The 23,568-nt window shown below is 39.3% G+C and overlaps 2 long non-coding RNA genes across 3 annotated transcripts in view; one reads left to right on the top strand and one right to left on the bottom strand.

The window, feature by feature from the left end:
* Positions 1 to 23,568, bottom strand: part of LOC145511426 (uncharacterized) — a 451,478-nt gene that overhangs the window by 302,111 nt on the left and 125,799 nt on the right. The gene's annotated exons all lie outside the window — the stretch shown is intronic.
* On the top strand, positions 878 to 18,354 carry LOC145511425 (uncharacterized). Its single transcript, XR_014057842.1, has 3 exons — positions 878 to 1,234; positions 1,658 to 1,708; positions 17,983 to 18,354. It is a non-coding gene; the product is annotated as an uncharacterized LOC145511425 (long non-coding RNA).

Here is a 23,568-nt window from a genome sequence, read left to right as displayed (position 1 = left end):
CTCAACTTTGCCTAGGGCCAGCTCCACTATGCTAAGGCCAGCACAAGTATACGTGCATAAACAAGGCAGAGAAGTTCCTATAAATGTCTCAGAAAATAAAAAAAAACTTGAGGTTTTACATGCAATTAATTGCAAAGACATTTCTTAATGGCAGCCTCCTCTTGCCTTTCCAAATTAATGAGTCAGAAAAGCAGTGCTCTCAATAGCATCTTTAGAAGTGGGCAAGACCTCCTGGGCTCCCATTAAAACAGAACACAGGACCTTCAGCTAAATGCTGCAATGTCCTCCAATTTAGAAAGTCATCTTGAAGCTGTAAAAGCCTGTGCCCAGATTCCTTCCTGGAATCTCAGAAGGAAAAGAAAGGCAGGGAAAGAGATGAGGAGGTGTCATCTTGGGTAACATGTCATTTGGGTAACATTCTGGACAACATTAGAGGTAGTTATCTCATTTAAAATATGGTTCTTTCTGTGAAGGAAAGTGTCTTTTTTCTTATAAATAATTCTGCAAGTAAAGAGGAGGGGCTGGAAAAAAAAAACCTCAACTATTGGGCACCAGGAAACACATTCAACAATAGCATTTTCAAGTTCTTTCTGTTTTTACTATAGGTGTGTGTGTGTGTGTGTGTGTGTGTGTAACATACATTGGGAGGAACTAACAATGAGCACATTTTCTCATATAATATCCAGTCTATAAATAGATGAAGTAGGATGGGCTACAGCCTCTTGCCAAATTAAACTCAAAGTTAAAGGCCTGGGTGGCTACCTGGAAATTTACGTTCTGTAGAGTCTTGGCTTTTAAATGAACCAACAAGGGCCCACCTGTGTTTGTTACAAGTCCCTTGGATAATTAATGCTGGTGATAACACCTAAGTGTTAGCACACAAAGCACCTGGAATGCGGCTCGCCCATAGGCATTCTAATCACATAGGCCACCGAACTCTCCAAATGACCTTCTTCAAAACAATGACTGTCTTTGAAACCACAGAAGCCAACCTAAGAGGAAGCTGTTTTTTCCTAGGACTGGGCTGAAGAAGAGCTGTTTTCTTAAAGCGAGAGTGGCACCAAGTGGTCAGGATGGGAACTAGGCTGCCAGTTTGTATTCACAGCCTCCAGCCAGGCTGCACACCTGTCAATACAGTGTTCCCAGGCTGCCAGATGTCTCAGCCCATCTCCTCAGAGCCGTGATCAGGACCAGGGAGGAAAACGGAGCCCCACGTATCCCCAATAGCTCAAAGGTGATTCTGAAACTCACGTAAATCCTCAACTCTCCTAGGTTTAAGAAGACTTAAATTTTAAAGCTCACCAAAGCCGGGGTGGGGCTGGGAGGTGGAGTGGATCGCAATGAGGACCACCTATTCCATATCATTGTTTATCATAGTATAGTATTTTCTTTTTTTTTTAAATTAAATTGGAGGATAATTGCTTTACAATGAAATGTTGGTTTCTGCCATACAACAGCATGAATCTGCCATAAGTGTACATACATCCCCTTTCTCTTGAGCCTCCCTTCCTTCCCACCCTCCATCCCACCCCTCTAGGTCATCACAGAGCTGAATGCCCTGTGCTATAAAGCTGCTTGTGTTTTTGGTTTTTACTAAAGTCTGTCTGTATCACTGAGCTCCACAAAGATGATAAGAAATACTATCTCCATATTACAGATAAGAAAGAAGGGGTGACATGGTAAGAACAATAGGAGACTATTAGAACAGGTAAGTGTTCCATGACTTTGTGTAATTCCTTGTTTAACTGCTGAACCAATAGCCCCTCCTGTCTGTTAGCTTATCATGGCCCCAACTAATTTTTTTTTCCCTCTCACACAGAGTCTCCCGCCAGACCAGTATCACTACTGCATATTCTGATTGTTCTCTTTCTTCATATCTGTCCTACTTTGTTTCTTCCTGTTTTTCCCCCTCTAATGGCTCAGACTCAAATAACTTGGGTGGCTTCAAAGACCGCTATCAGAAAGGGTTTCTCCCTCCTGTAGTTTCCTATAATGATAGACATACCATTTCCCCATCATGCTGCAGCATCGTTAATCACTTCAAATACAGAGTGAGCCAGGCATGCTGCTCTATGAGCCGAGAGCCCACGGTCCCATTTCAATTTGTGATTGTATCAATAATCTCAAGACTGTCTTGTGTGAACTAACCCATTCTTTCTAAAGAAACTGGAAGGAAACTGCTGAAATCATATAGGCAAACCCTCGCTGACACAGGGAGTATGTTTGTATGATATAAAATTCCAGATGACAGTTGTCAGCTGCTTTGTCCTGCATTTCTAAGCGGCAAAAAGGCAATATCCTGTCAGGATAGTCATGTAAAGAATTGTGAGAACCTCTATCATTAAAAGCACCAATTGTCTAAGGATCTCTCCCACACACCCTAGAGGCCAGTATGAATTTAAACTGCTTATAGATCAGAACAAAAACAACAACAAATTAATCCTGATGTACTTTTCTAGAATACCCTAGTGTAATTTTCATGTGGCAGCCCCTACACCCCAAGACTACAAGAAAATCTTGTAGCAATTTCACAGATAATATTACTGCAGATTGGAAAGATTAGAGAAAGCACAATTTCTAAAGAGATCATTTCATAGAACAAAAATAGCTTAACATAAATATTTTGATTTGTATTGATTATTTCTCATAAATACATCTTTAACCAGGCAATCTTCAAGAACAGAATAAACATGTCACAAGCAATGTATGTATGTGTTAGTTGCTCAGTCATGTCCGACTCTTTGTGACCCCATGGACTGTAGCCCACCAGGCTCCTCTGTCCATGGAATTCTCCAGGCAAAAATACTGGAGTGGGTAGCCATTCCCTTCTCCAGGGGATCTTCCCCACCCAGGGATCAAACCCAGGTCTCCTGCATTTCAGGCAGATTCTTTACTGGCTCAGCCACCAGGGAAGTTCAAACACGTCACAGGTCATCTCCTAACAGGAAAATACTTTTCTTTGGGATAATAAATGAGTAATTACACATACTGCTATGGTCAAACAGTAGAACCACAAGACTGGAGAAGGGAATGTTTAGATATAACTTGCCTTTAAATAAAATGCACTTACTTGTTCAAACAAATGTTTATTGAGTATCAGCTGTGTGCCAGGTACAATGTTCATGACAGCAAATAAGGCCCTTGGATGGTATATCCTAGTAGAACTGTGACAATTGTGCTTTGTAAAAACAATAAATGACTCTAATGTGAGGTAGATAAAAATGCTATGAAGTAAAGTATATCATTTGAGAAATACATTATGAGAGTGGCAGGGTGGTCAAGGAAGGCCTCTCTAAATACATAAATTTGAGAGCAATTAAGGTCTATGATCAAATGTGCATTTTTAGGATTTAAGCCTAGTAGCAGCCATAAGAAAGTACCAAAGGGAGAAAAGAATGAAGGTACCCAATAGCTGGGATGCCTTTAATTCCATAGGGAGGGTGGAGTAGAGTAACCAATCACTGGCTGTTCATCAGCTTCCTGGAATCTAAGTTCTTATCTGGTGCCTTCCGCTTTGGCAAGGGAAAGAATAAGGGTCACACGATAAACAGATCATCCTTGACATTTCACAGAGGTTTGAATTAATTGCCATGGGATAATAGCATCAAGACTTAAGCTTATAACAAATGTTACTTTCAAATCAGCTATGCAAATACAGCTTTAAGAAGCCTGATGTATGTAGATTTATGACTAGTTCCTTACAAGTAATGATCTAAAAAAAATCTTTTAAAAAATTCCACCAAAGTCCAAGAGGAATTTATAATGTAAAATAAAAATAAGAGAAAAGCAAACAATGGACAAAGTTTTTCATAAACAAAGAAATGTAACTTTTCTACTAGAAATAATAGTATAAGCCCACTGATTTCTTTTCTCACACAGCATATTTTACTGAGCTTTTGCATATATCAGAAGGCAAAAGCAGCCAGCAATCTGGAGCTCTGGCACATGGTAGATTTCATCTCATTTTGCATATATAGGGCTGCATGCTGTGGAATTAACAACTTTTAGATTGTTCTAGTGCCACCATTGGGCTGCTGCACTTGAATATGATGTATATTTTTTAATTTAAATAAAATACATTTAATATTGATTTTTTTTCATCCATATTCAGTATGCTATCCAAACCACAAAACATTCTGATGATAGAAAAAGTCCCTTCCAGAGTTTAAAAAACATTCTATGATTCTATATGATCTTTCATTTATACTTAGTACAAATTTGCCACTCTGGAATTCTTCAGCCTTCTGTAGTCCGATCAATAATTGTTGATAGTTTATAAAATACAAAGGTTTTCTTCAGATACTAAGCAAGTGTATTATCCAATGTGCTTTTTAAGATGCTACAAATATACAGAATTAATTTCTTAGATGTGTGGCTATTGAATGAGCAAAGCATTGGTATATTACCAAAATGGTCAATTTTATAAGGAGAGTATGTTTGACACAGTCTTCATCTGGTGTGAAACCATGAGTGGCAATTCCTGGGAAATCCTTGAAGAACCTACTGTAGTAGAAAATATTCAAAACAACTTCTTAATGACACAGGGAAAACAATCTAAGAAATTATTAGGAATGAACAAAAATATATTCATAGTTGATGCTTATGGAATTTTACATACTGCTATCCAGATTCCAGATGAGAAAACTAGCAGACAAATATTTGAACAGCACCATTGTGTCCTATAGGTCATTGGTAATTTTTGTTTTCTGAGGTGGTGATATTTTATAAGACAGTTAAGAGAGCAAAAGTAAATAATTTAACAGTTCAGATGGGATCTTTTTTAATGCCAGAAATTTAAAAAAATTTTTTAAGTTTTTCAATTTAGTAAAAGTATGAGAAATAATGTACATGCTTTTATAACTATCAATACATCTTCTTTCCAAGTTTTAGGTGAGCTCAAGTGAAAACTTTTATTAAAATGCAGAAAAGTCAGATCATATAGTACAGAGAAGCAAAAACCATTTACTTTAAAATGAATCCCACAAAAAATTTATAATTTCCTGATAGATCTTCTCCTGTCATCTTCAAAGACTGTCAGTGAAAGTTTTATTTTCATCATTTTTAAGTAGCAAATCCTTAATCATTATCAAAAGAATTTAAATTTGAGGTGCCCATCTGTTGCATTTTTTAGAGGCTCCAAACACCCTTCATAGAGAGAAACCTTGGTTTTGAACTTCAGTGATTAAACAGTGGTCTTCTTTGTACAATCTGCTTATACCACTGTTAGATAGCAAGTATTTTAATGCCAACCTTCAGTCAAGAGCCTCTTGTCCTACAAGACACTCATTATGCAAGAAAAAAAATATCATCTACATTTAAAAAATGAAAGGAGGGAATCTGTGCTCACACAAGTGTTTCATGTTGTATTTTTTTTAAACTCCAATCCAGAGGCTTTGCAATCATCAGAATGGTGAAGTATTTTTTTCCCTCTCTGAAATAATAAAGAGATCACTTAATTATCATGTCATGGTCATTTTGCCTGCTGTGTGCAGATTGCAAAACCCACTAACAACTCTAATGAAAAACATTTCTTCACGGCCACAACCTCTTTACACCTGGACTGTGGCTTTCACAAGATGATTATATGGCTGCGGCAAGAAGGTCACCACACAAGGCCAGAGTCGCAATCCAGGTGCCAGAATTCCTCCCAAGCACTTTATCGGTAACATTGCAGGATGAGGGCTCCAAAGGATGGAGTGGCTTATAAAACAGACTTTTAAAATGTCATTTTAACTTTAAAATATCCATTAATGCTTTGAAAAGACAATGCAAAAGAAATATAATAGTACGCAGAGGTTAAGATAATGGACCAACTTTATAAAAAGTTAATCAACTTGTAGTTTGAAGTAAGAATTAGGGTAAAAGGAGATGAAACATATTTTACATGAATTTTTACCAAAGTAAATGAGACAATGCTTCGATAGGAGAACCTGGGAAGAACGCAGAATCCTACCCATCAATTTGTTATAAACGACAGCATATGTTGTGTTTTATTTTGAATTGTCTGATAAATGAATGTTTATCCTGGGATCAATGGTTCTGGGTGAATGGCAGATTGCAGCAGCAATTGCTTTCTCACCAAGAGAATTATCTTAAATCAGATCTCCTTTGTTTGATGAAACTTAAATTGCAGGGGGAATATTTAAACATCTAAGGAGAAAATCCATAGATAAGCTAACACATGGCTCCAAGATGCATTTAACAGAACTAACTGTCTCTATTATACTTTTATTCTAAAAGCTACAGATAGAATGTAGAAGTCAAATAACAAAATCCTGTATCATTTCAGGTGCCCTGATAAGGAACAGTAGGCCACCAAAATGCTCCATTTACTTCAAGTGATATTGGAGGGCTGGGGCAAATGAGATGATTATGTCTAGGGTAAGTAAGTAAGTAAAGTAAAGTAAAGTCGCTCAGTCGTGTCCGACTCGTTGCGACCCCTTTGGACTGTAGCCTACCAGGCTCCTCCGTCCGTGGGATTCTCCAGGCAAGAATACTGGAGTGGGTTGCCATTTCCTTCTCCAGGGATGTCTAGGGTAAATCCAGCTAAATAACAGGATTAGGAAGAGAAACTCCTTCCCTGTACCATGTGATATTTTTATGAGGCTAAGCAAAACATGGAAGCCATCTCTTCTGTGCAGTGTCCGTGGCCACAGATGTCCTCAGCATGCCCTAGGACCAAGAAGGCTCTCTATTCCATTAGGTGACCATAGACTCATGGCCTTGATTAAAGTGATGAAAAAATTAACCACAGTTAAGAGCTCAACCCCTCAAGGCAGAGGTGTATTGGAATCCTGTATCTGCCACTCACTAGATGTATGCTGCTGCTGCTGCTCAGTCGCTTCAGTCGTGTCTGACTCTGTGCGACCCCATAGATGGCAGCCCACCAGTCTCCCCCGTCCCTGGGATTCTCCAAGCAAGAACACTGGAGTGGGTTGCCATTTCCTTCTCCAACGTATGAAAGGAAAAGTGAAAGTGAAGTCGCTCAGTTGTGTCCGACTCTTCGTGACCCCATGGACTGCAGCCTACCAGGCTCCTCCGTCCATGGGATCTTCCAGGCAAGAGTACTGGAGTGGGGTGCCATTGCCTTCTCCGCACTAGATGTATAATCCCAGGTAAAGTACCGAACCTTTTTAAAGTCCTTTTTCCTATTGTTTAGCAATGGAATGGTAAGAATATGTGAAGTATCAAAAGGCTAACTTACCTCAATATTCTTGTCTCTCATGCATTTCTCAATCAACTCTTGTGTGGCTTGTTGCTTCCCCACTCCATTGAGGCATCTGTCCTTAAAGTCCCCTTTATCACAAAGTCACATTTATCCCTAAGTCAATGGCCACTTTCCCAGTACCCACTGTGTTACCACAGAGCCTCAACAGCGTCTAACAATGTTGGCTACTCTCGCCTTCACGAAACAGCCCTTCCCTCTACAGAAAGATGCACAAAAGAGAAGCCACTTGTGATCCAAGGGATAGCAACTATCTGAAGTTTTTCTGGCCCCTGGAACCAGAGTTCTAGCTTTTCTGAGTTCGGATTCCGTAACCCTGTCATGAGTCTTTACTGTGAATAAGGTACTTTGGGGTACCTTAAAAGACCAGAGACACTATGCAAATGGACAAGACCACCGTCAAGTCAATTTTAAGTTTTTCTCTTCAAAATCTCCACCTTGATTTCTTAAGCTTTAGCAACAGACAAGCACATAACACATACAATTGACAGGCACTGGGAAGGAGTGAAATGAAACATGGAAAGTCTGTGGCTCAGTGTGATTCATTTCTAAAGCCCCTTCACCAATTAAGTGGTGTCCCTGGAGGGTTCTTCCAGGTCAGGTGTTGGAAAGGTTTCCTTGAATTTAGAGAAAGCTAGCTTAGGACAGCCCCAGGCCTGTGATATTTCTTCACCCCTTAAGAGACTTATTTAAAATAAATAGCCAAGGCTTTGTCTTTTCGCCACAGCTTTCCCTATTACAAGCTGAGGTCAGGACAAATAGCTCATGTCCCCGACTCACAGCTAAGGAAGAGATGGCTCCTTCGAGGAATCACTAAATCACACAATCCTCCTGGCAAAGGACAAATGGAGCTTGCCATTCGCCACTAGCTCAAAAAGGTATCAACAGGACTTGGAATCAAACCTCTTATGTTTTTATTTTGCTCGAGGCCCTTCTGACTGCCCCTTGAACAGGTCACTCCATCTTTCCTGCTTCTGGGAGGCATTTCAGTAGAGCGATTCAGGGCTGTCTTACTGCAAATGCTCTGTGACTGTCAGTGGTGTGTCTGCTAAGACAAAGACTGACAAATTGCACTCCTCACATTAATTTTCAAGTGCGTTTTTAAAGCACATGCCTCTGATGAAGTATTTTGAATAGTGCTATGGATGTCAAGGAGACATTTAAAATATCTCACTCATAATTTTTGAAAATCTTCCTCATTCAGAGTTGTCACAGCTTGACAGCTTAGCTCTGTTTTGAGTATATTCTTTTACAATGTGCTACAAACTGATTGAAGAGCTGACAAATCTGACTTAACCCAAACAAGAATCTTTAAATATAGCTGATTGAAAAGAATGTTTAATGAAAATGCATATACAGATATTACATCTAGCATCCTATTTTTAAGAAGTCAAATTACACAATTAACATCTTTACTGAAAATATGCCTCTAGCCTGGACTAGAAAAAAGAAAATTACTCCACAATCTATCAAGAGAAAATGCTGAAATTATTAGAAATCATTCTGATTGAATATTCATTTATCTTTTTTTGTCTAAATAAAAGCCAGGGTTTTGTTTTCTGAGTGTACCTTTAAACGGATTTTAATATAATTATTGCCCAACTGATCCATTCCTTTGAATCCCATGACTGACCCTAGCTTGCACAAACAACTTAAAAGAGAGTAAAACACTGAAATGAGGTTATATTATAATTCTCCTCTAACCCAGGCTGGAGAAGTAATCTTATGGTTATTAAGTACAAAAAAGGGAAAAGATGAATAAAAGGTATCTGTAGGTAAATAAAGGGGGAGAAGTTGACTGTGGAATTCAGGAGGCAACCATGAGTTAAAGTTCTTATTGCAGTGAAGTTCCTTTGATACCCATAAGCAAGGCAAACCTTTAAAATTCCACTGATATCAGCAGAGTGAAGGAGAGATTTTCTGAAGATATAGCCACAAGATAATCTCCCAAAATATTTTGTGGTTTTTCTAAAATACATTCAGCTTCCTACAATCCTTTCTTGCATCAAGATTATGTCACTAACAAAGAGTAGAAAAGAAGAAGCAATAACACAAGGCAAAAATTCCTGCTAGAAAGGGGATAAAATGGAGAGCCCTTACAGTGCTGGGATTAAAGGAAGAAATCAGAGAAAGAGAAGGATGAGAGCATCCCAGCAAGCTACAACCTCTGGGGGAGAAAAAGGCCCAAGAAATGCCAGGATGGTTTTGTAGGAATCTGAGAATGTTAGAGTGGGTACCGCATTTTCCTGGATGTTGCTAAGGTAGCCAGGAGCATCTTAGAGAAGCCTGCGTGTTCAACATGGCATCACGTTCCACCTGGCTTGAGAATGATGGAGCAACATCATGCCCTCAGGGCTCAGCAGATACTTAAACTGGATACTTGTGGGTATTTCAGAGCCTGCCTCCCATCTGGGCCTGATGGGGAACAGCTCCAAAGACATGGGTGAGATTTCTCCTTCAGCATGGTTCTCTCCACACACAAACTCTCACCGTTGGAAATTCTTTGCCTCACTTTTGGAAAGGACCTAAAGCAATTCAGGGCCAGGTCTGATCTTCATGCAGCCCACATTTGATCCATGAAAACATGTGCATTGTCTGCTTGGTCTTTAGCAGACATGTAGTTAGTTATTAAATGCAATTTTCCAGAGGGTTGCTCTGCCTTTACTCAGGCTCTTGTAGGTCCCTCTGACATGAGTGAGGCTCCACAGTCCATAGTAGTGACAACTCTAGGCTCTCCTAGCAGTGCAAATGAAGCCCCCAATTCTTAACCGGCCTAAGGTGAGGGGCAGACAATCCCTACCTCACTGGGTTGGAGGACTAGCAAGAAATTTGACTGTTTCTCCACAATGGAGGCAAAGAAGACTGTGTCTGGAATACTGGGGCATCACTTAATATTACTATGCACTGTGATTAAGGCTGGGCTCCCCAGGTGGCTTAATGGTAAAGAATCCACCTGCCAGTGCAGGAGACAAAGGAGACTCAGGTTCCATCTCTGGGCCAGGAAGATCCCCTGCAGCAGAAAATGGCAACCCACTCCCATATTCTTGCCTGGACAATGCCATGGACAATGCAGCCTGGCAAGATACTACAGTCCATGGGATTGCACAGAATCAGACAGAACTGAGCATGCACACATGTGATTAAGGACAATGGAAAACAGTAACCTAATTCCTGGTAGGACTACCATGGCCCAGACCCTTCAGCAATGAAAATCTGGGGCAACCCATCAGGTAAAGAACTATGACTAGCTCAGTGCAAACAGAACATGGGATGAGTGGTAGAAGAAAGTAGTTAAAAATATCGCTTGTGACCACATGACTATTTATAGAAATAAGGACTAGTTGTCTTGATGCCATGAGCTTTTCTTCCTCACTTCTTCCACAGGATGTCTGTTCCTCAGACATCCTGGAATGTGAAGTCAAGTGGGCCTTAGGAAGCATCACTACGAACAAAGCTAGTGGAGGTGATGGAATTCCAGTTGAGCTATTTCAAATCCTAAAAGATGATGCTGAGAAAGTGCTGCACTCAATATGCCAGCAAATCTGGAAAACTCAGCACTGGTCACAGGACTGGAAAAGATCAGTTTTCATTCCAATCCAAAAGAAAGTCAAAGCCAAAGAATGTTCAAACTGGGACTGCACTACTGCACAATTGCACTCATCTCACACACTAGCAAATTAATGCTCAAAATTTTCCAAGCCAGTCTTTAACAGTACGTGAACCAAGAACCTCCAGACGTTCAAGCTGGATTTAGAAAAGGCAGAGGAACCAGAGATCAAATTGGCAACATCCATTGGATCATTGAAAAAGCAAGAGAGTTCCAGAAAAACATCTACTTCTGCTTTATTGACTACGTCAAAGCTTTTGTCTATGGATCAAAACAAACCGTGGAAAATTTTTAAAGAGATGGGAATACCAGACCACCTGTCCTGCCTCCTGAGAAATCTGCATGCAGGTCAAGAAGCAACAGTCAGAACTGGATGCGGAACAGCTAACGGTTTCCAAATTGGGAAAGGAGTACATCAAGGCTGTATATTGCCACTCTGCTTATTTAACTTATATGCAGAGTACATTATGAGATATGCTGGGTTAGATAAAGCATAAACTGGAATGAAGATTGCCAGGAGAAATATCAATAACCTCAGATATGCAGATGACACCACCCTCATGGCAGAAAGAACCTCTTGATGAAAGTGAAAGAGGAGAGTGAAAAAGTTGGCCTAAGACTCAATATTTAGAAAATAAAGATCATGGCATCTGGTCCCATCACTTCATGGCAAATAGATGGGGAAACAATGGAAACAGTGACAGACTTTACTTTGGAGGGCTCCAAAATCACTGCCAATGGTGGCTGCAACCATGAAAAGAAGCTTGCTCCTTGGAAGAAAAGCTATGACCAACCTAGACAGCATATTAAAAAGCAGCGACATTACTTTGCCAACAAAGGTCCATTTAGTCAAAGCTATGGTTTTTCCAGTAGTCATGTATGGATGTGAGAGTTGGACTATAAAGAAAGCTGAGTACTGAAGAATTTCTGCTTTTGAACTGTGGTGTTGGAAAAGACTCTTGAGAATCCCTTAGGCTGCAAGGAGTTCCAACCAGTCCATCCGAAAGGAAATCAGTCTTGAATATTCATTGGAAGGACTGATGCTGAAGCTGAAACTCCAATACTTTGGCCACCTGATGCGAAGAACTGACTTATTTGATAAGACCCTGATGCTGGGAAAGATTGAAGGTAGGAGGAGAAGGGGATGACAGAGGATGAGATGGTTGGATGGCATCACTGACTCAATCGATATGAGTTTGAATAAGCTCTTGGAGTTGGTGATGGGCAGGGAGACCTGGCATGCTGCAGTCCATGGGGTCACATAGAGTTGGACATGACTTAGTGGCTGAACTTAGCTTATCTGAACTATTCTGAGTATTTCTGTGAGGGTGTTTTGTATGAGATTAACATTTAAATCAGTGGACTTTGAGTAAATCAGATTGCTGTCCGTTATGTGGGTGGGCCTCATGCAATCAGTTGAAGACATGAAGAGATCAAAAGGCTAGTCTGCTAAGAGCAAGAGGGAATTCTCCAGCAGATGGCCTTCAGACTTGATCTGTAACATCAGCTGTGTCTGATTTTCTAGCAGAATACCTTTGGACTTGAACCACAGCTCCTTCCTGAGTCTCCAGCCTGCTGGCCTCTTTCATTAGATTTTGGACTCACTTAGCCCCCACAATTGCATAAGCTAATTCCTTAAAATAAATCACTTCCTATAAATATACACATTCTGGGGCTTGTTTTTTTGGGGAACCCTAATACAGGGTTCAGCATAACATTCTCTAAAGAAGATCTTCTCATAAAATCCTCTTCTCAACATTTTGACCGTTTTCTACAACTTTGATTTGACTGAAAGATCCTTCTTTAAATGGCTGCATTTTCTGGTACCTTAGTTAAGTAGCATCTGTAACATTTTACCTTTAGAAAATTCTACTGACAGCTTCTGTCACAGATGCTAATGAGGGAGGAAGAAGACCAGTTCTCAGTACATGGAAACCTCAGAGAGTAGAGACCCCACAACCAGAGACCAAAAGGGTGATCCATGGGGGTACCAGAATGTCTAAGGTCCAAACCAACAATTCACACACTGGGAATCCTCCCAGGATAAAACAGCCCTGAGAGGTTAGTGTCATCTCTGAATTGACTGTATTTCATCTACAAGAAAAGACTTCAAACTAGAAGAGCCCTAGTTAACATGATTGGAAAGTTTATGGGGTTTTTTTCTTCCACTTGGGGGAATAAGTAAAAGAAAAACACAGCAATATGAAACTAGTTTTAGAAAAAAAGAAAGCTACATGCTTATTCACATCTAAGTCATAATGAGAATTTTCATTTTCTGATTCTATTTCACAGAAATTTCAGTAATTGCAGACTAACTGATATTTCTTGGCTATAATAAATCAACCACAACGTAACCATGAGTATATTGTGGATCCCCATAGACTGTGGAAAAGCATGAACGCAGAGATAATCAGCACTCAAAGGTGAAACAGGGCAAAAAGGAACAAGAGGCACAAATTGACCAGGACTGGGACATTTCCATTAGCCTCTTCTGAGATTACCTAGAAATGTCTGAATCCTTGAAGAGGAAAAATTGTAAAGAAATGTCAGAACCATAATGTAGTTATAACTGTGTATTTTTATTGTAGAATATGAATGTGTGTGTGACATACACAGATGTGCATACTTATAAAATATTCATTATATATTCCTGAGGTAAGAGAAGTAGGTCATAAAATTCATCTACTTCCAGATATTAATAGCCCCAAACACTGATGGATACTGGAAGTTGACATTTTTAAACACTTCCTTCTTTTAAGCAATCAAGACCAACAGCATAGTATAATAGTTAAAAGCATATATTCTAGAAGTTTCAAATCACAGCTCTTTCTTCATTATGAGTGTGACCTTGGGAAAGTTGTATAACCTCTCTGTGTCTCATTTCCTAATGTGCAAACTGGGGATGATGGTAACAACTTCATAGGGACGTTATACTGATTATAGTGGGGACTTAATACCTGTCTAGCTCTTAGAATAGCACCTGGCACATGATGAGCTCTACATAAAGATTTGTTAAGTAAAACTAATATGGTAACACACATTAAGACAATGATGATAAAATGTGTAAATTGTGTGTTTTGTTTTATTGGGATATTTATTTTTGTTCTTCTAAACCAATTGTTTTGACTTGCCTTATTACTTTTAAAAAAGGGAGGAATCTCTAATTGCAATTATTATTTTAAAGTGGCTTAAGTTATTTAGCTTATGCCAATGAAACAGCTATAAATAAAACCAATGTTCTAGCACATTATTAGAAGTTTGGAAATAGCACTAAAATAAAAGAAGTTTAAGATCGTGGAGATATTAAATTGATGTTTGAAAAAAAAAGAAGGAACCTGAGAACTAGTCTTTCATATGGAAAGTTGAAAAATACATGGAGCTTTGAAATTCAAACTACCATAACTTTCAACAAGGTAGGGTTTCCCATTTGATTGAAACTTAAGAGTATTTATAAAGTTAAGTTTTAAAATTTCTTGATATGGCTTAGGGAATTCCCTGGCTGTCCACTGGTTAGGACTCTGCACTGTCACTGATGAGGGCGTGGGTTCAATCCCTGGTCAGGGAACTAAGATCCTGCAAGTCATGCAGCATGGCCAAAAAAAATAAAATTTAAATTTAAAAAATAGGTATGGCTTATAATCAACCAATATTTAGGCCAGTCCATCTACTATAATCAATGAAATTGATAAATTGGAATGATTTACATGACACACTAAAGATTTTTTATTAAAAGTAGATCTTATTATGCTTAATTCACTGTTTTTAAAGACAGGAAAATGAATTCAAACTTTAAAGATTTTCAGAGCTGGGAAAAGAAAGGATGCTTAACCCTCAGCTGACTAAAAATGTTTAAATTATCTGGAACATCCCATTCTTCCAGCTTTGAAGTTAACCAACTTATATTACTAAGTCTTGATTTCACTTCTGGCAACCTTGCTTGCTGCATTGACAGTTCTGATTTTTATGCTGGCAAAATTATGTGAAATGCACATAACTTGGTAACATGCATACTAACAAAGAATAAATATTTCTGCCACTGGTGACACAAAAAGTAACCACTCGAGACCAAACTCTCAGTAGTCTGTTCACAAAATCAGCAGCTGAGATCTTTTTATGGGGAAAGCTTCTGGTTTTCCACACAAGCTAACCCAGAACTGACAAATACGAAAAAGAAATGCAATATAATAGCCACCCACCAAAAATATTCCACATGAGGTGGACCAGGATATGTGTGAACAGATTACATTGCTCACCTGGTTGGAGTCTATGGTCATTACCACATGAAAGCTTGGGGATTTCTCACAGTTATTTATGCAAGTAAGCTTCACATCATTAAATCCTCATCGGTGCAGCCGTTCTCTGCCTCTGACTGCACAGAATGCTGAAGAAGGAAAGGGGATTTCAGAGCTTCATCTTCGGGAGACTGAGAGGTTACATTTTTCCTTCCTGGAGTGTTGTGTCTAGAGACTGAGAATCTCCTGGACATTTGTCTTCAGTCTCTCTCATTTGTCCTTTGTCTGAGCCTCAGAAGAAGCATCACGCCAAGCCTCTCCGGTGAGATGTGTACGTAGCCAGTCTCTCTTATATACCTCAAACTAGAGGCAACCTTGAGCATAAATACTCAGGGAATATTATTATCTTAGACAGGTCGGGCAACTACAACAGAATACCAGAGACTGGGTGCCTTCGATAATAAATATGTATTTCTCACAGTTCTGGAAGAATGCTGGGCTGGAGGAAGCACAAGCTGGAATCAAGATTGCCAGGAGAAATATCAATAACCTCAGATATGCAGATGACACCACCCTTATGGCAGAAAGTGAAGGAGAACTAAAGAGCCTCTTGATGAAAGTGAAAGAGGAGAGTGAAAAAGTTGGCTTAAAGCTCAACATTCAGATAACTAAGATCATGGCATTCGGTCCCATCACTTCATGGCAAATAGATGGGGAAACAGTAGAAACATTGTCAGACTTTATTTCTTGGGGCTCCAAAATCACTGCAGATGGTGACTGCAGCCATGAAATTAAAAGACGCTTACTCCTTGGAAGGAAAGTTATGACCAACCTAGACAGCATATTAAAAAGCAAAGACGTTACTTTGTCAACAATGGTCCGTCTAGTCAAGGCTATGGTTTTTCCAGTAGTCATGTATGGATGTGAGATAAAGAAAGCTGAGAGCCGAAGAATTGATGCTTTTGAACTGTGGAGTTGGAGAAGACTCTTGAGAGTCCCTTGGACTGCAAGGAGATCCAACCAGTCCATCCTAAACGAGATCAGTCCTGGGTGTTCATTGGAAGGATTGATGCTGAAGCTGAAACTCCAATACTTGGGCCACCTGATACGAAGAGCTGACTCATTTGAAAAGACCCTGATGCTGGGAAAGATTGAGGGCAGGAGGAGAAGGGGATGACAGAAGATGAGATGGGTGGATGGCATCACTGACTCAATGGACATGGGTTTGGGTAGACTCCGGGAGTTGGTGATGGACAGGGAGGCCTGGCGTGCTGTGGTTCATGAGGTCGCAAAGAGTCGGACATGACTGAGCGACTGAACTGAACTGAACTGAACTGGAGGCTGGAGAATCCAAGATCAAGGTGCTAAGATTCAATTCCTGGTGAAGGCCCTCTTGCAGATTGCTGCCTCCTTGCTGTGTCCTCACAAGGTGGGGTGGGGGGAGGGGAAGGGAGAAAGGGAAAGGGAGGGGAGTGCGAGAGTTTGAGGGATCACTGTTCTCATAAGACCACTCAATCTTGAACTTACCCTGGCAGTCCAGTGGTTAAGACTCCAGGCTCCCAAAGCAGGGGGCACAGTTTCAATCCCTGATCAGGGAACTAAGATCCCAGATGCCACATAAGAGTGGCCAAATAAAATAAAATTTTAAAAAATTAAATTAAAAAACTTAAAAACAAGCAAACAAAAAATCTTAAAAAAAACACACACACTTAATCTCCTATGAAGGTCAAGCCTCATGACCTTGTCTAAACGTAACTAACTCCCAAAAACCCCTACCTCCTAATACTACCATAATGAGATTAGGGTTTCAACATATGAATTTTGATATAACGAATGCAAACATTCAGCCCATAACAATTTTCCTATGTGGATTTTCTAATACCTTGACAATAGCCACACCCTCATTCTCCCTTTGTATTATACCCTCCGGCCTAGTAAAAGGACAGCTTTGATAACAAAAGTAATAGTATTTTCTGATCTTTCTTGTCTGCTTATATGATACAGACGAAATCAAAGATCAAAATGGGGCAGAATAGCTTAAGTTAAAAGATCAGACTGAAATCAATATCTGTTTGATTTTGTATAAAATGCTTAATCTTGTTTCCTCCTCTGTCAAATTGGGTAATAGTAATACCTACTTCCTAGACTGTGCTGTGAATATTAAGTGAGATGCATTTGGTCATTTCTTCCAGCACTTCTTAAGGGCCTACTCTGTGTAGATTCTGTTTAGACACTTAGGTTATCGCAGTGGAAAAGACTGTCAACATCTCCAAATAATGGAGCTTGCGTTCTAACCAAGGAGATAAAGAAACCTGTGTACTTTATAGTTAGGCAATGCCAGGAACTGTGGAGAGAAAGGAAAACAATGTGAAAGGCTAGAAATTAACAAAAAGTGTTAACTGGGGAAAGGTGGCCAACCGAGGACTCCCCTTGGTAATGAACTTGAGTGAAGACCTATTAAAGTGATAGAGCAAACAGTGCACATATATGGAGGAAGAGAATTCCAGGTGAGAGCAAAGAGCAACTGCAAATTCCATGAGATGGAAACATGCTTGGGGTCTTCAAGGAATAATGAGGAGGTCATTGTGGCTGATATTCAGTGGCCAGTGGAGAGAACAGAGGGACGTAAGAGCTGAAAAATAAGGGGTAGGGAGTGGAGGCAGATCACAGAGCGCCTGGCACAGAACAAGTGTTCAAAATGTGGCTATTATTGATATATGCCATCCCTGTGTTGTTGATACAAGTTAGGATTACATAGTTTTCTTTAACACTTTCAACAAGTCCTCTTTCCAAAAAAAAGGCTTGCTGAACAGACGATTATGGTCCGATCACTTTCCCACAGTGCCATCAATAGAGTGTTTGGGTTCTCACTGACCCTGAGCTTTTAGTAAGTGACAACTGCTTATCCTCTTTCCAAGGTCCTGTTCATCCTAATGAAGATGCATCGTTGGCACTTGCTTCCCGCATGGCTGGGAAAGAGCAGTACAACCAAAAGGCCCCATCCAGATGGAGGAGCTCAGTAGAACATCTGCCTTGCCTGTTTGTCACCTCCCTACCTCCTGCTGCTGTGTTAGCTGCCAGCCATTACAGCAGCTCCTGAGTCAAGGGCCCTCCTCTTCTAGTGTTTTCTTGGAGCTTTGACAGATTATCTGCACTGTCATTCCCAACAGCATCATACCATCTTTCTTAAAACTGCAGGAAGATCCTGATGGAAATCGCAGTCCTTTAAAAAAAAAAAAAAAAAAAAAACTCCAAAATAGACTCCATTAAACTATAGTTACACCTGCAAATTTTATATCAACTGGCATTAGGCAGTTGTTCACTGCATCAACTACATGGACGGCCTATAGTGGTCCAAGTGACACTGAAGAAGCGAGACAGCTGTGGAAAATGCATTCACCCCTCTCCATGTCCTCTACCACCACTCTAAGTCCAAACCGCCCTCATCTCCTGCCCAGATTATTACAGTAGCCGCCTAACTGATCCGATCCAACCATCTTAGTCCAAATCATCACTTGCCTGAGCGTTACTAAGTAGCCTCCTAACTAGCATGTTTCCACTCTAGCTCTCCTTAACCCAGTTGATCTTCCACATTTGGGCAAGTGAAGTGACGGTTTTGAAACCCAATTCTGAACATCTGAATTTTGATGAAAACCTTTCTATGGCTTCCTAAAGCTATTAGAGATTATTTACTGCTGATAAGTCAAGATTGCTGTTGGTACCCTGAAGGCAATGCATGATCTATCCTTTGCCTAGCTTTTATCTAAAAACATCACCTTCCTTGTCCCCCATACTTTTGTCCTACCAGCCCTTTATCTGTTCTGCCAACATGCTATGGCACTTTCTGCCCTAGGGATATTTTAATACTATTGTTTCAGACTGGAAATCCTTCCTCATCTCATTACACTTCACCTACTAAACCATCGCTTTTCATAATTCCAATTTAAACACCACTTCCTCAGAGATTCCCTGTGCTCCACCACCCACTAATCCTTTCTATAGTTTCCTTTCCTCTACTTTTGAAGCTCTTGTAGTTTGTAATTACGTATCACCATGATTATTTTATTAAATGCCCATCTCCCTCCACTGCTGCTGCTGCTGCTGCTAAGTCGCTTCAGTCGTGTCCGACTCTGTGCGACCCCATAGACGGCAGCCTACCAGGCTCCCCCGTCCATGGCATTTTCCAGGCAAGAGTACTGGAGTGGGGTGCCATTGCCTTCTCCAGTGCATGAAAGTGAAAAGCGAAAGTGAAGTCACTCAGTAGTGTCCGACTCTTCGCGACCCCATGGACTGCAGCCCACCAGGCTCCCCCGTCCATGGCATTTTCCAGGCAAGAGTACTGGAGTGGGGTGCCATTGCCTTCTCCGCACCTCCCTCTACTAGGCTGTATTTACTGAGAAGCCAAAAACTTTGCTTTTCTCACTTCTTGAATCCAGCATTTTCTGGTTTCAAAGCTAGTGTTCATTATACTGCTTTCTGAACAGATTTGTCAAAGAACAAATCACCATTTAAATCTAAATGACTCTCAATACAAACACTGCCTGTATAAGTTTTTCAAACTTATGCCATTTGATGTATTTTTATATAGGAGAAATTGCAACATCAGTATTTTCAAACATAAGGCTGAGGTAAGAACTGAACTAAGAGCAAACACCCATAATACTTGTTGTCAGTAACCCTGCAAAACCATAGACTTTTATCTACATTCTTCTTCTCATTGAAGTTTTATGCACCCCCCCAAAAAAATCAACTGTGGACATAAGCAACAAGGTAAAAATGGAACTGACCTAGTCTGCCTTTGTGAGTTTACTTAATTTATTTAGTGAAAATGAATGTCAACTCGCTTAATTCTGTTAAGTCCTTCTTGGGTTTCTTGGTACAAATTCCATATGTTAAGTGAACTAAAATGGCAAAGCCTTGCTCTATTATGACATCATCCTTTCCTTTGAAAAATAAATGCTTTCATAAATATGTTTAATAACACTTCCTTAAAATTCTGAGTTTTTAAAGTAGTATTTTATACTGCGGAAGAAATAGAAGAATATTATTAATCCAACTCAATTATAAATTCCCAGAAAAAAATAACAAGAAAGAAGAGGAGGAAAGACAGAAAAATATAAAAAGATAAAGCAACATTTAGGAAATAGAATAATTAGTCATAAGTCTCTGAACTATGGATTCTGCGTGAAATCATCATGTTATTCTAATATAGCTACAGGAAAATGTGATGGTATTTATATAAAACTACCCCCCTAAACAAACCACTAAATCAGTAAGGATTTAGCACATAAAGTGGTATTTGATATTCTGACATCACAATATCAAACTTCTATCCACTCATGGGCAAACACCTTATTTCATTCCTAAAAGCAATACATATTTAATGATTGTCTACTATATGCCAGACAGTGGAATCCTTCAGTAAAGAGAACCCAAGATTTCTCTCCTTAGATTGTTGTTTTAGTCACTAAGTTGTGTCAGACTCTTTTGTGGCCCCATGTTCAATAGCCCTCCAGACTCCTTTTCCATAGAATTTTCCAGACAAGAATACTGCAGTGGGCTGCCATTTCCTCCTCCAGCAGTTTTTTTTTCCTAACCCAGGGATTGAACCCACATTTCCTGCATTGGCAGGCAGATTCTTTACCATTGAGCCACCTTGGAAACCCAAAATCTAGATATTAGTAGGTAAGCAAAATCAATAACTAATAAGTATAATTAGTAAATTATATAATTTGTTGGAAGATGACAAACACTATCGAGAAAAACAAAACCAGAGAAGAGGTGAGTGTAGAAGGATGGGGAATTGCAAGCAAAATTTGAGGAAGGTGAGAGAGCTAGCTACTTGAGTATTTGGAGGAAGTGCATTTCAGGTAGAGGTCAAGATCATATCTGGGAGATTCTAAGAAGAGCAAAGATATATATATATATATGGCTGATGTGGAATGAATGAAGCAGGAAATGTGGGAAAGAAATTCAGAGAAGTGCTAAGGAGCCGGATCATATATTTTCACTCTCGTGTCAGTTAACGATGTTGAATATCTTCTCATGTGTCATTTGTAGACTCTTTGGTGAAGTGTCTGTCCAGGTTTTTGCTAATCTTGAAGTTAGTTTGCTTGTCTCTTTACTATTGGGTTTTGAGAGTTCTTTATATATTTTGGATACAAGTCGTTTGTTGGACATGTGCCTTGCAAATACATTCTCCCAGCTTATAGTCTGTCTTTTCATTCTCTAAATAATGTCTTTTGCAGAACAGAGATACTTAATTTTGATGACTTTTTATGTATCAACTTCTTTTATGGATCCTACTTTTGCAGTTCCATCTAAGAATACTTGCTTAACCCCAGGTCATGAAGATATACTCTTAAAAGTTTAATAATTTAAAACTTAGATTTGCAATTCATTTTGAGTTGGTTTTTTTACGAGGTGTAAAGATGAGATTTAGTCTCATGTTTTTGCATTTTTGTTTTTTAAAGCATGGGGATCTTTAATACCCAACTTTCAACAATGGACAGATTATCCAGAAAGAAAACTAAGGAAGTACTGTATTTGAATTATACATTAGACCAAATGGATTTAACAGATGAAAACAGAACAGTCCATCCAACTGCAGCAGAATACATACACTTCTCAAGTGTCATGTTCTGCATATAGATTCAAATAGTTCCAACACTGTTTGTTGAAATGACTATTCTTTCTCCATTGAATTGCTTATGTACCTTAGTAAAAATCAAATGGCAACCATACAATGAAACATTATTTAGAAACAAAAAGAAAGGAGGCATCAACTCATGAAAATACATGGATGAATCATGAATGCACATATTTAAGTAAAAGAAGTCAGTCTGAAAAGGCTACATACTGATTACAATTATATGGGATTCTGGAAAAGGCAAAACTATAGAGACGATAAAAAGATTAGTGTTTCCCTGGGTTCAGCAGGGAGGCGTTGGCTAGTTGAAGCATGGGGGAATTTTTAAGGTGGTAAAACTATTCTGCGTGATATATAATTGCTTATACAAGACACTATGCATCTGTCAAAGTCTATTCGATTTTATAGCACTTGACAACGTAAGTAGGCAAAATTTTAAAAATTACTTAGAATGACAGGATGAACTATCCATGAGCCCATACTAATGGAGGTAAATTACTTGGCACATATATGAACAGTAAGAAGAACTAAATCTTATACGCAGAAGACTTCCAAATAATTTACTTGCATAGTCTTTCCATGGAAAAACATGATAGTAAAGTACAGAAAGTCTTCCCTGGAGCCTCAGTCCGTAAAGAATCTGCCTGCAATGCAGGAGAGCTGGGTTCAATCCCTGGGTCACAAAGATGCCCTGGAGAAGGGAATGGCTGCCCACTCAAGTATTCTTGCCTGGGAAATCCCATGGACAGAAGGAGCTTGGCAGGCTACAATCAATGGGATCACATGAGTCAGATACAACTTAGCAAATAAACCACCACCACCACCACCAAACTACAGAAAGGAGGGGAAATGAGCAACTTTTCACTTAAGAAACCTGACAAACACTATTTCAGCCAGATGTTCAAGGTCAATATAACAGTGATGTCATATTGGTTGTATGTGCTCTTGATATGACATGATGAAACTGGAACTTTGCTTCTATAGTCTTCTTCCAAAAAAACTATAGCTCCAGTCTAATTATAATGATTGGATGGCATCACCGACTCAATGGACATGAGTTTAAGCAAACTGTGGGAGACAGTAAAGGACAGGAAAGCCTGGGGTGCTGCAATCCATGGGGTTGCAAAGAGTTGGACATGACTGAGCAACTGAGCAACACATTATAATCACAATATAAGAAAAATACCAAATGAGGGGCAATCTACAAAAGACCTGACAAGTACTCTTCAAAACTGTCAAGGTCAACAAAAATAAAGAAAGTCTGAGAAACTGTAGAGACTGGATATATGGGAACTCTATATTCTCAGTTCTTTTATAAATCTAAAATTGTTGTAAAATAGTTTATTTAAAAAAATAAAATTCCTCAAGTGCAAATAAAATCAAAGGGTCATATTTGTGTTGATCTATTTCCAGAATCTCTTCAATTCTAGTGATCTGTCTGTCTATCCTGTTGGCAACACCACACCATCTTCATAACTGTAGCTTTACAGTAAGTTTTTAAGTTGGGCAGTTTGATTTCTGTAACTTTATTCTTCTTTCTGAAAATTGTTTCAGCTATTCTAATTTCTTTTCCTTTTCCTTGTTGTAGAATCTGCTTGTCTGTATGAGAAATGTGTTAAATCCATAGATAAATTTGGAGTGAATTTAAATCTTTACTATGCTAGTCTTCCTACTTATGAACATGGTTTCTCTCTCCGTTTATATACATCTTCTTAGATTTCTTTCAGTAGCATTAGTACTTTCAGCAGACAGAAGACAGCATATTTGTTAGATTCTTCCTAACAATTTCATTTTGAGAGCCAATCTAAAATTCTCTATACTGTGAAATTATGCTTCAAAAGTGAAGGAGAAATAA

This window comes from Giraffa tippelskirchi, chromosome 6, assembly GCF_054371585.1.
Source record: "Giraffa tippelskirchi isolate mGirTip1 chromosome 6, T2T-mGirTip1v1.2.pri, whole genome shotgun sequence".
Taxonomy (NCBI): Eukaryota; Metazoa; Chordata; class Mammalia; order Artiodactyla; family Giraffidae; genus Giraffa; species Giraffa tippelskirchi.
This window is presented reverse-complemented; position numbering and strand designations above follow the sequence as displayed.